Genomic DNA, 24,940 nt, shown 5'->3' on the forward strand with positions numbered 1-24,940 from the left:
ACTCGCCTGCTGCAGCTTAAATACCTTAGTGATTCTCAGCATTGTGCCACCAAACAATGGTTCCACCTTGCTGTCTGACAGCAGCCCCAAAATGGAAACTGCAAAGGATAAAAGAATTGCAGGAACTGGTGCTGGAGCTCTCACTTGCAAAAACCTGGTGTCCTTAGAAAAAAATTCCTACAACACACTGGACATCAGAGATCAGACAACAGTGAAGAGCCTACACTACAGATCTGTTAAATGAGACCCATAATAAAAGGTACAGGTTAGTTCCAGCTTTGATGACCTTTATTTCCAAGCTGCCTTAATGGAATAGAGAAACATTATGGAGCAATACCGCATTTCATATTTTTGTTCAACCAAACACTGGCTCACCACTGGACTAATACGGTCTCCCCCTCTACAACATTTTCAGTGACAGATAACAGCCCACCCCCAGGACTACTGTACTCTCCATGCAAAGAATCATGTAACGAAAAATTACAACTGCAAACATATGTGTGCTTCAAGGGCTTTTCACACTATAGAATCTATTCCACCAAGCAATTTTTAGACTTTGAGGAACAGAAGTAGGTTTGTATTCCTATGCCAGACTGACTGGTCCTCTCCTTTTTCTGAAAAGTAAATAAAACCTGTTCTCGGTTCTGTCAGTACAGAGATAAGGATCTAACTTCGGAGAACTGCAAGTAACCCGACCTTTTAATTTTTCCTAATGCTTCACGTGTGTCCCATCAGTGGCATACGAACGTTTTACTTATTTGTTCCTTTCCTGCACAGCAGAAAAGAGCTTTCAATCTGCGTGAAAGACGATGCCTTGGGCGCTCCCCACGGGCCTCTTATTTATTGTTCACTGTAACTCCTTTCTCCTGCTGGCAACTGGAGACTCATTCACCAGATTTCTGTGGTGACAGGTATAATAACAGGCAAGCAGGTATCTTCTACTGCATCTCTGGACACCTGCTCTGAAAGAGTTTTCTGTTCCTGCACACTGTTATTTGAACACGTGAACGACCTTTCCAAGGCAAGAGCCAGTTTTCCACAGAACAGGGTTGGTGTGACTGTCAGACTGAGGGGTGGTAAAAAAAGCACTCATTCTCCTCAAATATCTTCCAGCACTACCTTCACGAAATGAAAAATCAACAGCCTCCAAGGCTTATTTCCAGTCCTGCGAAATACAGGGCTTAAAGCAAATAGGACCTTACTGTTGTAGTACAAATAAAACCATTACACTCTGCCTATCTATTAAGATTTTAATAATACAGAGACCTGTGCATGATCGCTGTTGATTTTCTCACTGATTTTCTTCCAGGTGAGCAAAAGGATTACTTTGCCCACAAAAACCTTCATAGGAACCCAGAAAAGCAGTGCAGCAGCTTTTTTAATTCTAAATGCTGAGCCACTGAAAACAAAGGGAGGGCTCCATGTACACAGCTAATTCCAGAGACTGGTGAGACTCGTGACTTGGGATCATTGCTCCCTCCAAAGCCAGCCTGAAGAGTAGAACCATACTAACAGCCTTCCACTGTTTGCTCAATGGCTTTCAAACCTGTCAGCCCCTCTATCCAAAAGGCATAAAAAATTAGGTCTTGGGGAAATGGTGAAGAGGAAAATATGCACATCATCAGATGCTGGGACAGTCCTTAAAACAGGGGCCTGGTGTAGCTTATCCAAACAGGAGATGGGGTTGTCATGCATTCACAGCTCCACGTCCAGTTCTGCCTTCAGTAGCTCAAGGATTATGTTCACAGACTAAAAAGTGTGTATGGAAGAGCTTCACAAACACTTTCAACCACCAGAAAACAAGTCTTCAGCAGGAGACTCAACAAGGACAGATGTTTCAAGTTCAAAGAAAAAAAAAAAAACAAACAAACCAGAACAAAACCACAAACTTGGTCACAGTCTAAGTTGCCACATGGAAGCAAGTTTTACAGCAGATTAAACCTCAGCTGCTGGAACTAAAGTTTGGTAAACAAGAGCCATCAGCTTCTGGATGGAACTAAAAAAAAAAAAATTCAGGTCACAAGCCATATACTTCAGCAAAAATCATCAGACCATGGAACAACTTGATGAGGGCCAGGATAGTCTTCCTGACTAACCATTTCTTAAAATCTAGTTTTGAAGTTTTCCTTGAAGGCAAATTACAGCTTGCATACAGATTTATGAGACGTGGGGCTAGACTTGGGATAATTCCTACACCTACTTTTGGATTGTGACTCGAGAAGCCAAGGGGTAGGTGTGCAAAGGGGCTGGGGAATGAAAGAGGAGAAGGAAAAGAAAGTAAGAGAAAGTACAGAAAAATATAGAGAGGGAAACAAAAAAATCATACTGATAATGAAGTAGAATGAGTAAAAGCAGCCTAGAAAGTGAAAGGGTATACAGTAATAAATTTATTTATTTTAGTAGAAGATGCATGGGAGAAAGAAAAGAAATGGAACAAGAGAAAATATTGCTGTGTGGGAGACTAGGGCTGGACAGGGGACATGGAAGGGCCATGAGGGAAAAGGTAACAACTTTGTTTGCTTGTTTTCTCAGACCACTGAGTATTTCTAAAGTGAGTTTTCCATTCAAGAGAACCTGGCCCCAGCTGGCTACATGGCACTGTGACTGGTCTTGTGTTGGGCAGGCAGGACACAATGCCACATGACAGAAAAATGCTACACCTAAAAACGCCCCCAGTCACACTCACACTCAGCCTTACAGGTGACAAACCCTTACACTTAGTGATCCCGTCCCAAGTGAAATGTGGAAGCAGATGCTCTTTTAAACTCACTGTATTCCTTTGCATGCTGCCCTGAGCAATGCAGCTGTTGTTCATTTACTTGTTTTGAGCTCCATGACAAGGTACAGCAGCGAAACTTTACCTGGACACACCAGCTCTGTGGGGGATCAGGTGTGTGCAGGTGTTGTGATCCATGCCAAAGGAAAGGAGACACCAGGACACCAGGTACAGGGACACATAAGCAAGGGACTACCTAGCCAGGCTCTTTCTACTGCCTTCTTTAAGCAACAACTACAGGATCAAGTAACAATAACCAAATTAAAAGGGTTTGCCGCATAATGGTGTAGGTTCAGAACTTTATAGTCAAGAGTAACTGAGGTGGAAAACTATATAGGACAGATCAAAATGTACTGATTGATTCATTAGGCACAGAGGCTTTACAGCAGGCTGGTTTGTCTCGCTTACAGCTCTATCAATGAAACCAATCAGCCTCTCTGAACACAGTAAGAAAGTTTATTTAGGGCAGCACAGCAGCCTTCTCTCACCTCTGCTAGGCATGGGATGGTACCTCGCTGGGGAAGGTGGACAGAGGGATCAATTCCCTCACCAGATCCAAAGACTCCTGTCTTTGCTTTTAAAAAAAAAAATCACATCCAGCAAAACACACAAACAGAAACTTCAGAGTAGATAAACACCGCATAAAAGCTTACACTTACTGCAGCGGAGCACTATCAAAGGCCAAAAAAGGCAGAAAATACACACAGCATCATACATGTACACAAAAAGCCACGAGCAAAAATTAACTTGGGGAAAATAAGCCTCCTAAAAGTCTTAGGGAAGTAAAAGCAGGCGGTTTTGGTACATCCTCTTTTGCTTTCAACTTATGTTTCATCCACCCAGCTCGTTCTACTCGAGATTTAAAAAGCAAAACACACACACAAAAAAAAAGACAAAAACCCCACAATAAACACAGACATTCAAAAACATGTTTCCCTTCCTCCATCAGTCCCACGGAGTCTCTTTACAACTTGTGCAATACTACTCTGGATCAGCTCAGTGATCCTCACGCTGCATGAAGTGGTCCCAAGCAGTGTTCACTCTGGAGGTATCAGGAGGAGAGACAGAAAAAGCCCTGCTAATGTATAGATAGACTTGAATGACTCCAGAATGACTCAAGGAGAGGGGAGTAATTCTTCCTGAACACTAAAGACAGCTGGCAATTTACTCACACCCCATGCAGAAAGACTTCTGAGCGTTCAACAGCACAAAGAGATTTATTCCTTCTCGCGTGCGCCTTTCCCTGTGCTTCCAGTTGCTCTGCTCCTGGGAGCTCCATTACTTGTGTTAAAGAGTATTCCTTTTTAATCTACCTACTGCTTTCCAGCTTAATTTCACAGCACGGTTTTTAAAATTTTAAAATCAAAGAGGAAAAAAAAAAAGGCAATCACAACATTTTGCTGTAGGACTCTAGCACTGTCCAAGCAAGAAAGATTTAGATTTTTCCTTTCTCTGTATGAAATTCCTAAACACAAAGAAAGGCAAAGAAAAGAGAGATAAATGAACAGTCAAATCCTGAGAAATCAGACCTCTTATTTTTATTTCAATTTGACAGATCTGGGTCCTGCAGTAAGACTGACTGCCTTCAAGCTCCACCAAAAAGATTCAATCACATCTACGTGTCAGAACTTTGTTTTCACACCTCGTAGTCAGCCTCGGCATAGGGTTAGATTTTCTCTCATTCTTATTTCCCAGATGCCCCAAGAGGCTAAAATGGAACAGTAGAGCCACTTCCTACCCTCAAAAACTAAAAAGAAGTGAGATGCCACTCTACATCAATCACATTCATTTATTTCCACACATCATAGGAAGTAAAAGCTGTCTTATTATCCCAGAGAAAGCAAAAATTCATATGTAAAGGCAACTTTTCCTAGGCAGGTGACAGATCTAAAAAAGAATTGCTCTTTCAGGAATACAGAACCCATAAAACAATATTAATAACTAAAGGTTAAAATATTTACCGGCACATGGAAAATACAATTCCACACTGGCAGGGCATCCCAAGTGTAGCACATTCAGTGGTAAATAGATTAAGACCTCATACACGCTCCAGAGGTAACATGTAAGGGCATTGTAGTGATAGGACAAGGTGCAATGGGTGTGAATCGAAAGAGGGGAAATTTAGGAAGAAATTCATTACTGTGAGGGTGCTGAGACACTGCAACAAGTTGCTCAGGGAAGTTGTGGATGCCCCAGCCTTGACAGTGTTCAAGGCCAGGTTGGATAAAGCCTTAGGCAACCTGGTCTAGTGGAAGGTGTCCCTGCTCATGGCAGGGGGAGTTAGGACTAGGGGATCTTTAAAGTCCCTCCCAACCCCTTAACATCCTATGATTCTATGATTACCATTTTTCTTTAACAAGTTCCCAGCTTCGCCTTGCTCCCCAGCACAACCATCACTTTAAAACACCAGATCCCAAACCACTTATATCAAAATGAGAAATAAGGTTGCACCACTCTTCCTAGACAGCAGGTAACCCTGCAGCACCAGAGACCTGCAGCTGCCCGGCAGAGAGGTCCATAGGAAGCATTTCTGGCTTACCCACCACAGGGAACGCTGCTCCAGGAGCAGAGGAATCACACGTTGTCCAGATGGGTCCCGGGACCTTCAGGCACAGCAGAGAAGCAGCTTCTCTGACTTCACCAGCACCTTCTCCTCACACACCTCAGGCTCAGTGCCCTGAAGAACTGGCTGACTCCACTTTCATGTCTTCTCCTTAATCCAGGACTCTTCTACAGATGGAGCACCCCGCAGTATCACCAGCACGAGACACGGCTGGTGAGATCCTTGTGTGTTTGCACACCCTGCTGCCCCCCAGACGCGTCCAGCTGCACACACCACGAGTATGTCCAGAGATTAGGAAGGCATTGCTAAAACAGCCAGAGCGCATTCGGAGAGGAGCAACGAGCACGTCCTGACCCTCACGTGCAAACCACCCCTCACGTCCCTCACGGGCCCAGCCGCGATCTCACGTTGCTCAAAATATAAATAGTGTCCGGAAAAGTCACATAACCAGGGCAAAGTGCACAGGTAAAGCAAACACACAAATGCCCTCTGGACCTCTGACCGGTTTTTTTTTTTTACAGTCACAAGGAAGGGTTATGATTCCTCACGAGTGCATTTTGCCAAGTGCCAGACTCGGCTTTTCAACCTGGTGTCCTGCTGCACTGCCCAGCCTTGACCAGTGCTGCAGGCTCTGCTGTTGCCTCTTTCCCAAGAAAAATTCACACCCCTGGAAATATTCTCAGTCCCATGGCCAGTGGTTTGCCATGCCACAAAGCAGCATTTCATTACCACCCTCAAACACAATTTGAAATATTTATAAACCACAGATTATTTACCCATTACAATGCTATATCACACTGTCGTAACACTTTTTGATTTTTAATGTACCTACCAGTGAATAGAATATATTTTGACCCATATACAGTGTACTAGCTGATTTTTAGACAAAGAAAAATAGGTAAAAATAAGCAGAATGCCTTCTGAAGTCCAACTCATTAATTACTACTGCAACTAGCATTTGATGCACCCCAAAGGAAAGAATGTTTGCTTTCAGAAGTGCAATAACCTGGATTAAATATCATTTGAAGTGCTGGTCACTACAAAGGCTGGCATGAGTTACTGATCTGGAGGGAAGGTTTCTAATTTTTTAATTCTAGGCTTAAGGCTCTGCCTATTGCTTGACTATTAGAAACAGAGAACTCTGTTCCTGCCTTTCTCTTGGACATGAGAAAAAAAAACTAAGAAAAAGAACATATACTTTAAAAAAACCCTTCTCCCCTTCGACTGTATCCCTTCCCTCCTGGAAAGGTATTTAAAAACATTAAATGCTTACTCAAAATACTAAACAACTGAATCTATATAGACCTACATGCAAGGAGTCTTAAAAAAACTGAATCTTAGTGACCAAGTAAACTGCACCACCTTAATATGTGAGAGCCATTCAGACATCAAGGACAACATTCAAAGACTCCTTGAACCTTATCTGAATTTACACCATTGCAGTGACTGCTTTTCAGAGGCTGGACTTTCTCCTACTATCCACACTAATCTTTCTTTCCACAGCTCAAGATGGTTGGCATATTTTCTGTTCTAAGATGTTTTGCAACTATGGCCCTTTTATCTAAGCCCAAAACACTCTTTATGATTGATGATGATGATAAAATAATTACAAAAAAGCAGCTTAATTCAGGACATGTGCAAATCTTGAAATCAAGAGGACTTAAAACATATACCTGAGAGTTTTAGTGGATAAGAGTTTTAGTGAATAACAGAAGATTGGAAAGCAGAGAGGTGCAAGTAATTTTTGCTAGGGAACAACTTTGCTCTTCATGTGACAAATATTTTTCCAAAGCTGGTAATCTCTGGAGATGTTTTCTTTTGTTTCTTTAGAACATCAGAGTTGCTACAGAGCTATCACAGAGTGTTACAATGTATTTATGGAAGTACTGTGCTAAAGGACAGTGGGAAACTAGGAAAAAAAAATAAATCTCATTATACCAATCACTACCTTACTCCTTCTGCCTTGATCACAGCAGAGATATAGTATTTCACTGAAATGGGTATGACACCATGGGCCAGGAATAGGGGAGAAACCAAGCAACCAGACACTGCATTGCTCAGCTGCCTATAAACTATTTAATGCATAATAAAAAACTTGATCCCAACGAGAACAAAATTACTAAGGTTTACAGCATGTGCATTTCCACGGGTATCTGTCTTTTAAGGCAGAGTATTCACACTCCTATGCACCTGCATTTTTGCGGTGTTCCTTTATTATAGATTACTCCAAGACCTTAATTTCAGGGTGTTTTTGAAGTCTTACAGCCATGAAATTACATCTTCATGAGAGTTAAATAATCTCAAACTGAATTCATACACTGAGCTAAGGGTGTATTTGCATATTGGCACTTGAAGGTTTTGGCTTTAAACACACACACACAGACATTGAGTCAGGGAGATGAAAAGATGACTGAGGTTTGAGGAAAAGTCTATCCCTTATGAATGCTTCCAGTTTAATGGGCAGAGAAAATCTGCTCCTTGAAATTCTCACTAACACTTATGGAAGAGATCTGGGTTTCTAAACATAGGTGCCAAGAGCCATTTTTGGATGTTTCCAAGATACATCCACACGGGACTGGCAGACGCCACATCAGACCATTGGGAAACTTATACCCTTTGAGAGTGGTGGCTCCAGGCCAGGAGAAACACCCTGGAGTGCCTAAAGGGACACTACATGTTCATTACATTGCCCCACTAGCCTCTACAGCATTTAATTAAAGCAGAGAAGATTACAACCAAGTTTAAAACCGGCCTGGCCCCTCCACCCCATCCCCTTCCAGCCAGTTCATTTGGTGGATGGCCACACGATTTCAGCATGCAGAAAAAAAAAGCTGTTATCTCAATGTAAATATTTTGAATGCTCTGCAGTTTGACAAATAACGGAAGAAACTTTCGAGAATAGTGACCATGAGAGGAAGAGCACATAATAACAAACCTGAGCTGCACAGAAGTCAAATAGAAGACAGCAACAGGAAAGGTCTAGGGCTTTCACAACACATCGAGGGATTTACAATGCTATTTTCCTCTATTGCTTTGTGAGATATCGTGGCAGTTTATCTTTTTATTAAAAAAAAAAAAATCAGGTTCCAGTAGGGAAAAGAATACATTATGAACTCAAAACCCCCAGTTTTTAGATATCAAAGACGTTGACTATACACATTAACTACCTGGTATGAACACTTGACACTTGGAAAGTGTCTGCCTGCACAGAGCCATCCTCTTCTCCAAGGCCACTGTGATTATTAATGGGAACCACCATGATATGGTGAACAAAAGTGGCATAAGCATGGTTTAGACTCCAAGTACTCTCCCTTAATTTACTTGAGTGTTTTATAAGTTTACTCTGCTCAGTGGCAGGACTTCAAATTTTAAGTTCATACTGGGAATAAAATAGGTCAAAACAAAACACGTCCATGGTTGATGTACAGAAAAAAAGCATTAAGCCAAAAGGAAATGGTTTTGTTTCCCTTTGGGCTCTATTACTTTCCCCAATGCATTTCTGTTAGTCAAAAGTACATTTAATAAAAACCAGAAATTAGCGTTCAGGAATCTGAAATGAAACCACGTCAGAAAATTTTTACCAATGGGGAAAAGATCACGGGTAAAAATTAGTTTGAACACTTCAATTCTTCCAAGTTCTATTGTGAGCAATGCCCAGCAACTAAAACATGCCCATACAAAATGAATCAGCCTCAACTGAAATTTGATTTTTGACCCGATTACATTCTTCTTCCCAAAATAACCTCTCAACAAACAACTAAAAAGGTTGAAGTCAAGAACTGGCCAATATAACCAGAATCTTTAGCGAGTTTGCACAGCTCCCTCCTCTTGCAGAAACTATCACTTGCAGCGCAAGAACTGCAAAGCTGTCTCTGCTAAGTTAACATCTGAACAAGTTTTAACACAGGATTTCTACATAAATTATGACTGCATCCAGACCCAAGGCAGAAAAGTAGGACTCTCAAGAAAAGGAAGAGATAATGCATCCTAAAAAAACGGGCAGCAGCTCTTAAATGCCTGTGAGAGCCTCTCGCCCTCTGACACGGCAGCACAAAGTGCCTCAGTGGAGTAAAGGGGGGGGGAAGAAGCAGCAGAAACAACTCCACGAGTTCCTGGTGGAGAATATAAAAAAATTTGACAAACAGCAAATTCAAGATGTGGCAGATCCCAACAAGCAGTAAGTGAGGCCAGGAGAGATGTGATGCAGGGATCTGGAACAAGACAAGGGAGTCCCAAAAAGTGACAGCTTGAACAGATCAATCTCCACAGGCCCCCAACACTCCCACCCACCCACTCCTCTCTTTCAACCCAGACCACCCCCTAAACCCACTGGTTTATAGATGAAATAAAGGCAGCATCTGCCCAAATGTGGACCTGTGACATTCAGGTCTGCTGGTTGCCTACACAATGGGCTCAGGAGAGAACAGCAGCTCCCACTCCACAGCAGTATAACATAAATCCCAGAAAATCCAGGAATAGGTAAAGGTCATTTTCATTCCCTTCTGCTTCTCCTCTTTCCTCTCTTTTCCCCATATACATCCAGTATAAAAGACAAATGGTTAGAGATACAAAAAGAAAACCTGGTCTAAGTCCACTGGAAGCACAGAAATGAAAAACACGAAGATTAAACATTGCTACTTCATCTGTCATGCATGCAGCGTTAAACTTACCTGCTCTTTACTGTAATTTGGCAACTGATTCTAAATGCTTAAAAAAGTGCCCTGACAAAACCCACAATAAGTGGGATGAAACAAGGAAGAGGAGGAGGAGGAAGAGGAGGAGGTGAACAAGAGAAAATTATACCAAAAGATCAAGATAAGTTGGAGATGCGTGAATTCACCTGTCTGAGAAGATCCACCCTCTTCTAGAAATGACATGCAAGTTAAGGTTTCAAGCATAAAAACCTTAGTGGTGGAAAAAAAATCCCTACTTTGTAACCAAGCTGTAGGTGCTTGACACTGCTGGAACTTGTTGAACACAACTGCTGTGAGACAGACACCCCAGCAGAGAGGACCTGTATCAGTGCAGTGGGGGTTTTAATTTGTGTAACAGTTATTTGCAGGTTTGGAAGCACATGGCTAATGAGGACTCACTGGCTACCCAGAGCAAACATAAATGCAGGTAACTGGCTTTCTGCTGCTCATACCCTCTCACACATGTAATTCCATCAGGTCTGTGAACTCCAAATACCACATTATCTGCAAGAGACGGAGTCTTTCAAGACAGAGGGTCCATTTACCCAACAACGACATCCAAAATGCTTCCAGTGGACAGAACCCCATCTTAATGTTGTTCTGGAATTAAGGGAGAAACATAGCAGGGCTCCTCTCTCATAGGAGCATCTGGCATTTTAAAACCTAGCACATTACAAATTCCCCCAACAACTTTTGAGTCATTCACCAGAGGCTCAATTTATCTTAGTTCTGTTTCTCCTACCTAGGCACAGGCTCCATACTCAGTGACAGGAAGACTGAACTTCCTTGTGGCCATAAGGAGGGAAGTTGAGTCTCATTTACATGAGAGATACACACACTTTGGATGAGTTTTTCAGAGACAGCTGACGACAGCTCAGCACTGCTGAGGTTACACACTGGCCATTGCTGGGGAGAGAACTCAAGGAACAAGATGCTCCACATTTCCTTGCGTGGACTGCCTGTGTTTTACCAACATGCAAAGACCATATGTCCTGCCAAATAATTTTAGGCATACCACGCATAAGAGAAATCATTTCAGGAAGCTGGATGGTATTTCTTTTCTGTTCACACAGAGTGACAGACCATCACAGTCCATAAATTTTCTGGTGCTTTGTCTCAAATACTTGCTAGCAAAGTATTTGTCAGTACAGGGAGCCAGGAACTTGACTCAGATTTTAATTCACTGCTAATCATTCTGCAGAACTACTTCAGCACCCACCAGGTTCGTGCAATGGCTGCAATACCAAAAAAAGGCAAGCAGGACTGTGTTGTAGAGAGAACCAGCACTTGCATTTAAATTCTGTGGGCACATACTGGCCACTGCTGAATGAGGTTTACCCAGTCTTTCAGCTTTTGTTTAGTGCCCTCCATGCATTCCTGGTAATTACAGCTTCTGGCCAGAGGGACTCTAAGGTACTTTGGCTGGTCATCAGGAATTAATTTTGTGCCACAGAAACTCACTGAGAGCCAAATGGTTGAAAAAACAGCAAACCAAAGGCAACCAGCACCACGGTCATTCCGGTAGCTGAGTTCAGGCACCAGTTTTGAAGCAACATCTCCAAGGCTTTGCTCTACCTTCTGCATGGAACACACATGAATTGCAAGTGAATTGTTTCACACACTCCAAGAGGAAGTTATGAAGCAGCCACTAATTGAGAGGACTTCTTGTCAGAAAAGCAAAAATACCAATATCCTTCCCGGGGTCACTCGGTCTAACACACAGATTGATCAGTGTTGCCTTGTGCTGGAATTCATAGCATATGAGGCTCCTAGAGTGGAGCAGGCTCAGAGCATAAGTCTCTACCAAAATAAAACTGAGTGTCTGCAGCCAAAGGAGATTTCAAAATGTCACCTAACCCAGCTGCCCTCAACCTTTGTCAGTAAAGTTTCTCCATCACCTTTTACTTCTCTTCTTCATCATCACCACTAATTTCTTGTCCTCCACTCCCTCATTTTTTTTTATTTTTTTTTTTGCACAGCAACATAAGGGATGAGCAGGGAAGACCAAAACTTACATTTTTTTGGATCACCCCTGCCCCTTGTCCACATCTCATAAAGGTACATTTCCCACAAGGGATCCTGCACCCCAGTCCCCAGTGCAGAAGCCCTAAACCCCAATTCTTCCCTGGCATCTGCCAGAATCTTTTCTTTTTTGAGTTCCTTCCAGCAACATAGATTTTACAACTCCCATTTGGCAATGGAAAGCGTTTTCCAAAGTTCTCCAGCTCCCCATTCTGCATCCTAAATCCCTAACTTCTTGTCTTCTCTACAGCAGGCACAGACAGCAGTTCCCTCCTTTCTCTTCTTGCAGCTGGCTTCCATGTGTTCTCTACGTCGAACTATATTGATTCTTTAAATCTTCCTTTTGGTAATGTTTCCTAGACATCTCTGAATTTTTTCCACTCAATTTTTCTTACAACTTTGTCCACAAGAAAAGGTGTTTCTTAAAAAGCAATACTTCCAGTTCCACGGCACAGTCCAGCTCATGCCAAGGAAAACCATCTTGCAGTGGGGTGTGCGTGTGTGTGTCCCCATCTAGGGTGCTTGATTTTTTTCTTTTGGAGTCAGAGAGAAAGGAAAAGTTTGGGGTTCTTGGGTTGTGGTTTTTTTTTTTTTTGCAATCACCTAAGACTAACTCACATTCAGGTTTCAAACTGCTAAGTGGAAGCACTATATTTTTTATTATCACCAAAACAGAAAATACAAGCAAGTCTAGAGCTTTCTTTCCCCTTAGATGTTTTGCCACTCACTGTGTTAATGGACAGCATTAAATAAAAGACTCCAGAGCAAATACAGAGGCACAAATGAATGTAGGCAATGGTATGACCAAAAATTGGGGCAGCTGTGGTTGATTTTCTTCAAAGAGAAGGATCAAGAGTATCAGCAGACAGACTCCTCCATTCCAGACTAAACTGCAACCCCACTAGAAATGATGGTGCCAACCTTTTTTTCAGTGTTGATACTCCTGCTGAACTGGGGAAGAGCAAAGAGTCAACTAGATGGGAAGTTAAGCAGCCAGTTTTCTCTGATCTCTGACAAAATGCTCCTACCCAGGAGTACTCCACTATTCCACTACTCCCTGTGCTGGATCAGGCAGAAACCTAAACACAGAAGAACACGGCTCCATTCCCTCTTTAGGGCCCCAGATCTCAGGAAAGTTAATGCTGACCAACAAGAAAAGAACAGGCCTGCGGGAGAAGGAGGGCAAGGGAGGGGAAAGGAAAGCTGTAAGTTAGTTATTTTAGGTCACCCAGTAAAACCAAAGCATCTGTGTAATGCTGCAAGATTCATATTTAGAACTAAATTCATGAAGTTCAGAAAGGGAGCTTCCAAACACCACAGTATGCTTCAGACCACTCTTAATGCTTTTTGGCCTGAACCCATCACCTTAAAAAGCCAGCAATTTTTTCACCAAGCCCACCTCTCCCACATACCTCCCTGTAACAGGGCAATGATATAACAGGCATTTCTCACCAAATAAATGAAATCCACTCTTTCTTGAAGGAGAAAGGTCAGGAGGATGAGGGCACCACACTTTTTTTAAAAGGACATTAAAAAGTAATTATGCTAAACCACGTATCAGCACAAATTAAAGAGAGACAGGAAAATGCCTGCTTTCAACTTGCTTAAATATTCAATTAAAAAAGCCATCTAGGCGAAGTCTTATTAAAATAAACCAACTACGGAAATGCTTGTTAAATCAATCTGAAACCCACATTCTTCTTGGATGTTCCTTCAATGAGAAGGAAGTCTTCACTCTGCCATTACAAAACCAATCATGTCCTCAAAGGATGTGCCTTCCTTCACGGCAGCAGTGAGTGGTGTGAAGAGCAACCAGTGCTGATTTCGTACGCGCCACCAAGTGCGGTAAAGCTTCTGCCAGCTTCCCTCGTACAGAAACACATCCTCCTCCTTCCTCAGGCCCAGCCAGCCAAGTTATCCACAGATAACCCTCCACGGTAGTTCACAGCTTCCTCTGGGATCCACCAGGACGGCTTTGGAATTGGCAGCAGAAGAATTAGTGCAGATGGACATAAAGTACAGCCTTTCCACCCGCAACGCCTTGCAGGAAAACCGAAGGTTCAGCCTTCAGACCAGACCTACCATATGGGTGCCTGGCAAAACCTTGAGATCACTGCACTAGTAGAAAATGTTTAAGGTTTAGGACGTGAAAAAAACTGATGAAATAAAAACAATGCCAGAAAAAAAAAGAAAAAAAAAACCAAAATAAAAAGATAATGCCACTTTGTTTTGTTGCAGAGAAAAGTACAGGCTCTCTACCTGAATGAGATAAGGCTCATAGTGGGTTGCACACAGCAGGTCCTGTTGTTTCAATGATGAACACTCTCTATCTGTTTTTTACTGTGAAATATAACCAGGATGATGCTGTGAATGCCTCAGGACTCATCACCACTACTTTGGTCAGCTCTTGTTCCCCCGTATGATATTGCTTCTGAAAAGCCAATACATCACTCCACAGTGTACTGGAGCACCCCAGAAAAAAATATAGTACACAGACTAAAATGAAACCTTTCAGTGAAGCTTATTTCCTTATTGGTAAGTTGCTGGCAAAAGCTTCAAAGTTTAAAAAAAAAAAAAAAGAGAAGTACCATCTAGAGGGCTTTGGTATAGGCACAGCTGCAGAACAAGAGCTTGTCAGCAATATATATCTAACAGCATAAGGATACATACATATTTAATGGACATATCTTCATTCTAAGACTACATGCTCCAAAAACTTTTACCATAAATTAAGTTATGGTCCTCAATTCACAGCCACGGCTACAGCTGCAGCAAGCAAGCTGAAGCAATGCCATTTTTAACCAAGGTTTTCATTTCAAATGCAAGGCTGAATGCCCTTCCTAGGGCTCAGCAGGACCCAGGCAGCAAACAAGCACATCTGTACCAGGCCAGAGCCAAAGTCCCATCTCATGACATGTCCCTGGCAGCAGACAGCAAGTGATGGCCAGGGAAGAGCAGAGGACCAGGGTAAGTGCACTGTGACCCTGCTGCTGCCTAACATCCCAGTATCTGGTGATCTCCATCCAAGGAACTTCAAGGTAGAAGAAGTGCTTCTGCCTTCTTAAGTTCAGCTTAAGACCCGCTGCTATAAGGCTGTTGGGCAACGAAGGCAAACTCTGTCCTTCCAGAGTGGGTAGAAGGAGAGGGTTCACTGAGTGTTTTCTGATGAGTATTTGGACAGAAAAGCCTGAAAGGAATCCAGCAGTGTTTGGCAGCAATAGGTCTTGTACCATCACAGAAGGACACTGGAGAAGAACACGACCAGAGAGTTAAGCCAGACAGTTCAGCTTCCATCGTCAGAAACAACTTGACTTGAGACAACAAAGGAAACTGAATTACTCACAGTACATCCTATTTCAGATTAAGCCATCCCAGTTCTTAAAGAAAGCACACAAACATCCTTGCCACAGTATGAAATACATCTGTTTTCAAGTGGTTGGCCTCTCCACAGGTAAGAGCAATACCACACGCAAATTCAACATGAAAACCATTTACAAGTTTCAGAAAAGTTAATTATAAGCAGAGACTGCTAAAAGGCATGACACTCTCCCCCTGCCATGAGCTGGCCAGGAAAGCAAAAGCAAAAGACAAGATAAAAAGAAAAATCAAAATTCCAAAAGCCATCTCAATCCTATGACTCCAGACATAACATTTCACTGGACATGGAGATGAATAAGGATCTGGAATCTGGATCAAATTCCCATTGCTACTTATACTTTTAGCTAAATGTACTTTATAGGCAAGGTAAATTAAAAATAAAAAAAATCCACCTTGAAATAAATACAGCTGAGAGCCTCATGCTCCCTAGAAAGAGAAGTCCAGCCTTCTGTACTGTGAGTAACCCCAGGAAACAGTCTGAGGAACCAGAGATGTCACATCTGCTGTGGCCACCAGAAGGAAAAACAACATTGCTCAGTGGGTGGTTTGGGCCACAGTCTCTTCACTGACCTCAGGAAATCAAAAGCTTTCTTTCCCTTTGCTTTCAGACCTCTTACAATTCAAACCTGGCTGGCTATACAGTTAATAACCCAAGGGCCATAAGCATCAGAGATGTGAGGGGAGAAATTCAGCTCAGAGAGGCTGTTGGGGAGGCCAAGACTTCAGAAAGGTACTTGGAACAAGGGGTCCCACAGAGAAGTACATGCTTTGCAGCATAATGTTGGGTCAATCAGTCACAACTACAGCTGGGAGATGAGCACTTGCATTAGGCATTAAAGATGTGTCAAACCTACAGTCAAACCTCCTATCTCGGCTCAGATGGGAGAACAACGTTCACACCAAAACCTGCTGGAAGGTTTCCAGCCAGGTTAGTGGGTTTAAAAACCTACTTTTATCAAACACACAGATTGTAGTTGTGTTATTTAACAGTACATCAGCTGTTATCAAAATTTGGGTCCATAGCCAGTCTAGCCTATATCAGTACCAGGAACCTGAAGGCTGACCTAGCCAGGGAAGACTGAAAACTGATAGCACTAAAGCATGATATGAGTTATGTCAAGAGGAAAAATAGGCTGCTTTTAAACCAGCAAGAAACGCACAACATCTCCACTGCACAACATCTCCACCGTCGTGTTCCCCTGAAAAGACCAAATCTGCATTTGAAATACCGACAACTTTGAATCTTCGGGGGAAAAAAAATAAAGCGTTCTTTGCGCAGAGTCAAGCTTAGGCAAATCTTGCAGCAGTAATTACAGACACTGCCTCCCCAAGCCATCTGCTGTGGCTTTTATAACTCCTGGAAGGGCAGCAGGCAGAGCTGGTGGAGGAGAAGAGGAGACACACATATCTCAGCAGCCAAAGCCAAGCTGCACAGAAAAGCTGCGACACCGGTCAGACCCAAACAGGAACTTACGTCCTGGTTATCCAAACCTCCTTCAGCTGGCAGATACTGCTGGTGTTCATGTAACAGCTGGTTCTGGAGCCTTTTCAGATAAAAGGGAGTTAGGAGTCAACCTCAAGGCAACTCATCATCCTAAGCAAGCCCAGCCTGGCACGACCCCAGTGGGAAGCATCCGACCAGGACCTCGTCCCATGAATGAGCAAACTTGTGCTCTGAAGTCAGTCTGAGCAATCCAACTTTCACATGCAAAAGAACGTTACAGACACCAGCAAGGCCAACAACTCCAAGAAGTGATGCCACTAAGATGGTCTGAATAATTCAGAACAAGATAAATCCATCCTTTATCGGGACATGTAGGTTCCAGCCTGATGCTGATGACCACCTGCATGCTGATGACCACTTCATCTGCAAAATGTTTTCATCAGCACAGTTACAGCCAGAAGAGGCAGCAAGACACACTCACCCCAACCCTTGCTCACACAACCACATGTTTGAGCAACAGGCCAGGCCCCAGGCACGCTGCAAAACCCACTGTCCTCGTACAGCTGGAGACAATGCCGATTAATTGTTTTGCCATCCATACAAAATTACTACAATACTCACTTCATAGGGTTGTCACAAGGATTATTTAACAGCTCTGAAGAGCTTTGAAGAAGAAATAGAGGCTATTGTTCTGAGAACCATAGAATCGGGAACAATCTCACATGAATTTTGCATGACTGTGCATGTGTGACAGTTGCAGCACCAACAGATTATTTTTCTCCACAAAAAAACCCCAAAAACCTTACAGTAGCTCATTGACTGTGGGCAACACTTCAGTAAAAAATGTATTTTGTTTTGCTTGTTAATATATCCTAAATAGCTATCAACTTTGACTATTTAATTAATAGATTCAGGTGCTGTTTCTAGTCTGTCTTAATTAAGGGAAACATCGCATTTTTTACAAAGAACTCAGTTTAGGCTGTCAGGGCTTCTAGCATGCACACTATAATTACCTAATATTGCCAACACACAAGAACAACAAGAGGGGAGAAAAAGGAACTAAAAATTTGACTGAAACCTCTTTTAATTTACAGCAAATTAGAAAGTCCATCTGCATGGAGAAGAGGTGCTACACACAGATTCCAACATCACACTGCTTATGCCTGACCATTAAAGAGGTCTTAACATTGATGCAGAAACATTGTAAAGGTTTTTAATAGGCTTTTTTTTTCATGAATACACAGGCATTGGATTTTAAGTGCTCTGCCATGCACTCAAATCCACCTCATCTGTATGGAAAACTTCTACCATTTCACTCCAAATGTATAAGGAATCTTTATGCCCTTTCATTCTCATAAAGCACAGGGAGATCAACATCTGCTTCAAGTATAAGCATTTTCTTTTTTTCCTCAGCAGTCTCAAACCCCAGCAGTAATCACAGGCAAAGAGGCTGTACCCAGAGCAAAGTTGATTTAGCTGAAAAAAAATACCATTTCCACTACACAAAACTTCAAATGATCTTTAAACTCTTTGGGACATAAACCACATCTTTTGTTTGGAAAGCAAACACCACGTCATTGATACTACTGCAAGATAAATTGCAGTATTAAGACCAGTCAGCACATCAGCGTTCATTCCCCGTCCAAGAGGAAACAAAGTTTCTTCTCTTCTTTATTTCATCCCAGTTCTCTGCCAAGGAACCGGAACCTATGGGTGCACAAAAAATGCAGCATGGCAAGTAGCAAGTTTCACAGAGCCTAGGTCCCGAGTTCCCGATTCCTAGGGGAGGCAGCATTCCAAAATTAAGGGCCTGCTCTCCCTACAAGTGATATGCCTTGGAATAGCAATAAGCTGAGGAGGTGTCTCAGAGATCAACATCTACAGAAAGGTCAGGGTGCCAAAACAACATTGGACCCCTCACAAAACACAGGCATGAAACAGAAAGGTGAGTCTGATCGTCTCCTTTGCCTATCAGTCTGGTGGGAAGCATCCTCATGTAGTCTGAGCTGTACATCATTTCAGTACAGCTTTCCTTGCCTTTTCCCTGGAAGATATCATAACCTCCACCTAGCACTTCCTCAGTTATGCAGCAGGCTAACCTGGCACAGCTGGTCCAAAAAACTGTCCCAAAACTGTTTGGGTTTTGCACAGGTTTACAGTCAGAAAAAAGGAGCCCCTGTGGCTCTCAGTCTCCTTTTACAACATTGAATACTTGTTTGGACAAGGATAAGAATTTAAGGTTCCTGCTTCGCAAGACAAATATTTCATCTACTAAACTGCACAGTTGTGCTGGTTAGACAGCTACAGATACAGACTCAGCAGAAGGAGGAGATGCTGTGAAGGACTAGATCCAAAGGTAGCACTCATAGATTGGTCTTTACAAAAAAGACCAGCATTCCTTTCATCTTTGCTATAACTTGTGTGTAACACCTCTAAGCGCTCAGCTGCTCATCACTGTCACGCTTTGCATACTCTTAAGTGTGTCCAGACTCAAAGGCAAAGAAAATTTTAGGTAAATCATAAGTATATACTGATTTTAGAAGCATAAAAAAAATATATATATAAGCAAGGGTTCACTTCCTTTTTAACCATTTGAAATTTGGATCGCTGCAATTAATAAACCAAAACAGGAAACACATTGTTGGCTTGGTGCACCAGCAAACAAAACACTTCCTAAATTATTCTAATTTTACCTACAGGTGCCTGTGTCCTAGTGATAATCAATCCCCCAACTCAGGTGCTGACTCACACTGGGAATCCTGACCATGAGCCTGCATCAGATGGCAAACTGGTTTTCATGTAACACATTTAAGAGTATGTTCATCAAACACAGAACAGAAGCCTTGGGATTATTATTTAATGTTATTTAAAGTTGGTTAATACCATAAGTAAACAAGAAATTTGGATAAAACCATCACATATCTCTCTATTCCCTTCCTTTTAGTTTTACTAAAAAAGATGCTAGCAATTACTTATTAATTCTAGCTATTATTAAGAGCTACCCACAAGCAAGAGCTCCCTGGTGCTACCCTGAAATGCAAGTGAAGGCAGAGAATACTTATTACTGGTGGCTCAGCACCAGAAGGTAGTGAAACAGTCTGAGACACAAGGAAATTTTGAATTCCCTTTGTTTTTTGTCATTTCTTTTGTTCTTCATCTCCTGATGCTCAAGGTACCAATTGCCTAGTCACCTGGTCTTTGTTCAGGCGTTGACTATAATGACTATACATGCACCAACACTCAGCATGAACATTAAAAAAAACCCAAAAAACAAAAACCCACTGAAAAGAACGGCCATTTTTAGCCACTGCAGATGATAACTATGTTTTTTCATCAGTACCTTGGCCATTCCCTCCAGAATTATGGTCTCATAAGCCAGAGAAGCAAGACTGAATGCAACCTTTCTTGATTTTTTATTGTATTTGCATAGAGTGCAGAAGCAACTTACCATAATTTATGGCTACTGTAAATTTTGTATAGGTGAACTCATTACAGTTAACAGCAATACTTTATTCACACCGGTTCCCCACAAAATGCAAGCCTCAAATCCAATTATTCTGTAATAGTTTTGTAAGTAAACAAAACACCATTTAGGATTTGAAAACAATGCATCTTTCTGCTAACAGAGGCAGAAAGGAAAAAAAAAAAAACAAAACACTGAAGCTAGCACAGGACTATGCAACAATTTCATTTTGTAAGAAGATTATCACAGAGCAGAAAGCTTTAGCTCTGGCTGAGAAAATAACATATACTCTGTGCTAGTAGAGTTCCCTGTATTTGTAAGTGGAATTTTGTTCTGTTTGTTAATGCACCTCTTCAGAGACAAAAGAAACCACACAGAGAAAAGGGAAGTAACATTCTTACTTCTGTCCAGCATTACCTCAAATAAAATCCATTCTGATTTCAGCCCTTTTCAGGTACAACTCACACACTTTTGACAGGGCTATCTGCAGTGCACTGTTAAAATGCACTACAAAGTTTTGATAAGTGGTCCTGCCATTTTAATCAAGCTCAGCAGGGACAATCTGGTCAGGTGTTTTCCCTGTGCTTGTTGAATTCAAGCTATATTTGGAGACCAACTGTTCTCTGTCCTGCTTTCTCCAACTAAGTGTGTGCACAAGGGTGGAGAGGTGAAGGTGGGAATTAAGAGAGGAAGAGAAAATGAGACTCTCTTAAGAGTACATAAGATGGCCTTTAAAAAAGGCTAAAAAAGGTACTGACAGTAATGCACTTAATTGTGAAGGTTTGGTAACAATAGATGTGAAAGGGAAGAAGACTAGAGTACACAGAAGGGAACCAAAAGCCAAGGTTTCTGTGAAAGTTACAGGAAAGACCAGAACATTTATGATTAAAATCCAAGGTTCAGACCTGTTCACAGCACAAGGAGCTCTGTAACAGCCCAGTGCTCACTGCTGCAAAGCAAGTTCACTGCAGGTCACAACTACAACTCCATTTAACCACATCATCTCATACAATGTTGCAAGAAAATGAATGGAAACTGTACAAGTTCTACTGGTTGTAGAAACAAACTTGGAAAAAACCCCAAACAGATATACCTATCTGTGATTACACTGAACTTCATCCAAACGACCTGTAGTCCAAGCAGAGTCTCAAGTGAAGAGCGTCACCACAAAAGAAACAGTGCCAAGACAAGTGGAGAGCTTTCCACTCTGCTCCCAAACATGCTTGTACATATCAGCAATTCACTGATGGCAAACATGCCATCTTGGACTCCAGCCTATTTCCCTTAGAGCAGGAGAAGGGAAAGGCCATGGAGTTTATTTTGGACTTGAAATTAATGAGTGAGATAAAATGATGAGCTAATGAGATTATTATTGCTTTGAAGAATGAGCAGCAAGATTACTGGAAACTCTGCCATATCTGCTCTCTGCCTAATCAATGAGGAAATATGATGATTCAAAGAGGAAAAAATACTGGAGGGGAAGAATAGACAAGTGCAGCATCAAACAGGTAACACTCAGTCTCGACACAAAAATTCCCTTAGAATACAGTGCACTAAAGGCTATAAGGGGATAATCAGCATGCTTATTGATTTAGATGCCTACACATTAGGTTAGCACCTTAATAAATCCATCAGCATCCTCTGAACAGAATCCAGGCATAACAGCATCCCATTTGGTTGCCGTTCTCAGATCAATAGGGTTTGCTCTTCTCCATTTTGCACTCGCAAGCCGTGCACCCAGGTACAGCCCGGCTCTTCTGAAACGGGCTTTCCTTCTTTCTTTCTTTCTTTTTGTTTTAAACCACTTTTCGCCGATCCATCCATCCATCCTTCCTTCCTTCCTCCCACCCTCCCCTGGCGCTCGGCGGAGAGCCCAGCCGCCCTCCCTCCCAGTACCGAGCCGCCAGCCTGCGCCTCCCGGGACGGCGTCCATCTCACCCCGGATGGGCAGGACGCGTTTCCAGCCGGGACCATTGTGCCCTTCCCCGCACCGCCGCCGTCCCCCAGTCCCCCCACCCTCCCTCCCTGCCCCGGGTACCGCCCGCCGGCGCACAAAGCGCAGCGCCCGCCGGCGGCACCGGCACCGCCGGACCGAGCCGGGCTGGGCCCGGCAAGGCTCCTCCCGAGCCGCCGCAGCGGGGGCGGCGCGATGGGGCCTTTTTCCGAGAGGGGCTCCCGGCCGAGCCCCCCAAGGTGCGGGAGCGCCGAGCGGGGGATGCTGCCCCGGCCGCCCCGGGTCCGCCGCCCGCCTCCCCTCTCCCGCATCCCGGCGGAGCGGCACCAACCTGCAGTCCCCGCCGCCGCCTCCTCCTCCTTCTCCTCCTCCTCGGGGAGAGCCGGAGCTGCCTGTGCCCGCTTCAGCCTCCAGCCCCCGGCGGCGGCGGGCTGGCTGCCCTCGGGAGGCGGGGAAGGGGCGAGCGGGGCGGGCGGCTGCGGGAGCGCCGCTCATTGAGTGCGGCAGCCCCAGCTGTCGCCGCCGCTGCTGCTGCTCCCCGCAGCCGCTACTTCCTGTGCGGCGATGGTTCAGTTCCTCCCGGGCCGCTGGGGGCAGGAGAGCCGGGGGGCGGAGGAGGAGGAGGAGGAGAGGAGGGGGAAGGTCGGGTCAGATAGCGGGGGCGGCAGCGGGGCCGCCGCTGCTCCTCCCGCCCCGGCGCGGCTCCGCCCCGCACAGCCCGGCCGGGGCTCCGCGCTGCCCGCGCCGCAGCGGGACGCGGTGCGGAGGAGCCGCCCGCTCGCCCTCCGCGCCCCGCACCGCGGGCAGCGCCCATCGCCGCGGCCGAGCACCTCCCCAGCCGGGGCTCCCCGGGGGTGGCTGTGGGACTGGAGTGCCCCCCGACCCCTCGGGGCAGCTCACCGAGCTCTTCGGGGAGCGCGGATCGTGTCCCTTCCTCCCGCCCGGCTCCGCATCCCGCGGCGGGGAGGGGAGGGAGGTGCCCGCGGGCTCGGCCCTGCGGGGCTGGGAGGGAGCGGGCGGCCGGGAGGGGTGAGAGAAGCTCCCGTACACGGGGATGGGGGGATCTGTGCGGGAGAAGGGCGGAGATGGAGCCGCGGGGGATCGATAGCGGAAACTCTCTGTAAAGCAGGAAACGGCCACGGAACGGTGCTGATAAATGGCACGGTCCCGGGGCTGGATGGAGGGGAAGCGGCGAAATACCAGTTTGGTCCGCTTTTCAGAATAATTCTTGAGAGAGAGCGGTTTTATTTGGAGTCTTATTCGTTCGCCTTACGAGGTGACAGGACTGCAGCAGCTGCGTTTGTCCCAGCCAGAGAAATTCAACATGGTGAGGCTTTTATGGGCGATAATGAGTTGGAATAGGGAGGTCTTCCTCTCCTTTCTTGGATCGGCGCGAGGAAGTGCCAAAACTTGGAAGCCACAACCTTTTATTAAAAAAAAAAAAAGTAAAATTGTAACAACATTTTGAAATACTAGTGTCTAGCGTTATCCTTCAAACACCTTACTGATGCCACTAAATAATTAGGTATACTTTCCAAGATGGTGAATGCTTGCAGCTCTTAAAGCTTTTTGTTCAAGATCACATATTCATTACCCTTGAAAGACAGTTCCTTTTATTTGGTTCCAGAATACAGATTTTGGGGAGACTAACATTAGGCAGTACAATGGAAAGACAGTGGTCATAGTCATCTTTGAATCTTCACAATAAAGCAAATACTACCCTCAGCAGCTATGGGAGACCTACTAAAAAAGTTGGTTTACCTGTTGTTTGGGTTCCACATGTCCCCCTCTTTTGCCTGTGATATGTGACATTCAGAACATCATAACCTACTTCAGAAAAGTACACACGAGTAATATGTAAATATTTATGTTCTGTATTTACTTAAAGTGCCAATAAATCCCTTTATTGCTGTGCTTTTACTGCCCTCACAGAAGTCGCTACTGGTTTCCAGTTGTAGCTGCGTTCTAGTACAAAGCAGAGATTCTGCCCTTAGGTTGGGTGCATATATTGCTTTTTCTTCCCCCTCTCTCCTCCAGCACAGCTTCTTGCTGGCAGTTCTGATCAGCCTCTAATGCTGCTCAGCCCATGCCGGATTGGCCAACCACAAAATATTTGGCCTGTCTCCTGTGCTGGTGTAGCTTTATAGTGGGCTGCCATAAATTCCAGCAGCTTCCATGGCTTCCTGGAGAACATCACAGGTGATTTCAGTCCCTCACATAGCTCAGAGTGGAGACAGGAAAAGGCAATTTAGCCTTCCTCTGAGGGTCCTGGTGCTGAGCCTCCTGTTTGTCTTCATTTTCCACGTGGGCAGCACAGAGGTGTTTGCAGCTCATTTCTTTCTGCACCTTCTGGGTTTGCACAAGGATACACATAGAGTACAGCTTCCATTTTTCATCTGTGTGCACTTTAGTGTGCCTCACAAGTCCTCTTCCAAATAAGAAATAGCTTGTTCAAGGAAATGATCTAATAGAAGTAGCTTATGGAAGTTTTGTTGCAGAAATAGAGCATGACATCATTTCTTCAGTCAGAAGAATATTCAGATTGTATCACTAACAGAAGGAAAGTTAAGCTTGCCTGACTTGTTTCTGCTTTACCCAAATTTTAACTACAGCAAAACATAAATTCCCTATATTATTTTATACTGG

The 24,940-nt window shown here is 43.9% G+C and overlaps 1 protein-coding gene across 3 annotated transcripts in view; it reads right to left on the minus strand.

Annotated features, from left to right (window-relative positions):
- AGPAT3 (1-acylglycerol-3-phosphate O-acyltransferase 3) overlaps positions 1-22,784 on the minus strand; it is an 89,436-nt gene extending 66,652 nt beyond the window's left edge. For 2 of the 3 annotated variants that reach the window (XM_027688840.1, XM_027688837.1), the window contains exon 1: positions 22,626-22,784. The gene's annotated coding sequence lies outside the window, so the exon portion shown is untranslated. Of the gene's footprint in view, positions 1-5,315; positions 5,759-22,625 lie in introns of those variants that run through there. The other variant, XM_027688838.1, reaches the window with a different exon arrangement.
- Positions 22,785-24,940: the final 2,156 nt, after the last annotated feature.

This window comes from Neopelma chrysocephalum, unplaced genomic scaffold (assembly GCF_003984885.1).
Source record: "Neopelma chrysocephalum unplaced genomic scaffold, ASM398488v2 Primary Assembly neopelma1_76, whole genome shotgun sequence".
Lineage (NCBI taxonomy): Eukaryota > Metazoa > Chordata > Aves > Passeriformes > Pipridae > Neopelma > Neopelma chrysocephalum.